Raw genomic sequence first — 1204 nt, 5'->3', positions numbered from 1 at the left:
CGCGGGGCCCTCGCGCCCCTAGGGTCCTCGCTCCTGGCCCAGCCGCGGGGGCCGGGCTGCCCACTTCGCAGAGGAGAGCGCAGAAGACCGAGTCTCGGGGCACGCCGCGCCAGTGGGGAGCTTTGCGGGGTTTCAGTCGCCCCCCGCTCCCGCGGACCACCCCCACACGCACGCCCCCTTCCACTTAAAAAAAGCAGGAGGCCAGACCCTGAGCTGGCAGCGGGCCCAAGCCGCAGCCTCCTGCGCTCCCGGTAGTGCAGGGGCCCCCGAGCACTTCGCCAGTGGCCTTGGCTGCTAGCACGGGCAGGGTGGGGGGCACCCGGCGGGGGGCGGCAGCCCAGTGACGCGGCTCGTCCCGTGCCCGGTCTAGGCGTGCTCATTTAGAAAAGAGACACGTGCGCGGGGACACGAGAAGGGTTTACGAAATGCTGAGCGGCGACTTCGTACGGGCTGACCGTCTCACCAGGCGAGAACTAGGGCCCTTGGTAGGTGGGGTGCGTAGCGATAATCCCGGGCCACTCTTGCTTGGCTTTGTTTTTCCCCCCAGCACAGCAGTAAAGGACGGGGCTCGTTGCCACCCGACAGGCTAGAAGCTGAGAGTTTATCCAGCATCCCTGACTCGGGTGCACTGCGTAGCCCTGGTCGAGTCACTTAACCCCTGCCCCTCTCCTAGCCGTGGGGCAGTGCCACGATCTTCCCACCCCCCCGCCCCACACGCACGCTCCAGCAGACCGGCAGCTGCCGCCCCAGCTCCCTCCACTGCCCAGCGCCTTCTCCTCCCTCGTGAACGTGTCCGATCCCTTCGTGGCAGGCGGAAGCTGCCGCCGCGAGCACCCTTGGCTTGGCGCTGGGAGTGGACGCGGAAAGGGGCACCGGTCGCTATCGAGGGCGGCTGTGAGGGGCGCGCCCGCTGCATCCCACCTTCGGTGCTGGGGGCTGCAAGGAGGGGGATTTGCAAAGGGTGGAAACTCCCCCCGAACCGTGATTTAAACCCTGGCATGCCCAGTTTTGTACCGTGGCACCAGCCGTGATCCAAATCTGGCCTCGGGGAGGGAAGGACGTAAGGAGCTGGGGAGAGCTGGATGCCAGCTGCCAACCCCCCCGCCCAGCCCTGCCGTGGGAGATTTGTTGATCAGCCCCGGCTAGTGCGCCGGCCGCCGGGCGGGAGGCTGAGAAGAGCGGCCGATGCGCGGCGCGTGGGGGC

Source organism: Crocodylus porosus, unplaced genomic scaffold (assembly GCF_001723895.1).
Source record: "Crocodylus porosus isolate Cpor-Errol unplaced genomic scaffold, CroPor_comp1, whole genome shotgun sequence".
Lineage (NCBI taxonomy): Eukaryota > Metazoa > Chordata > Crocodylia > Crocodylidae > Crocodylus > Crocodylus porosus.
This window is presented reverse-complemented; position numbering follows the sequence as displayed.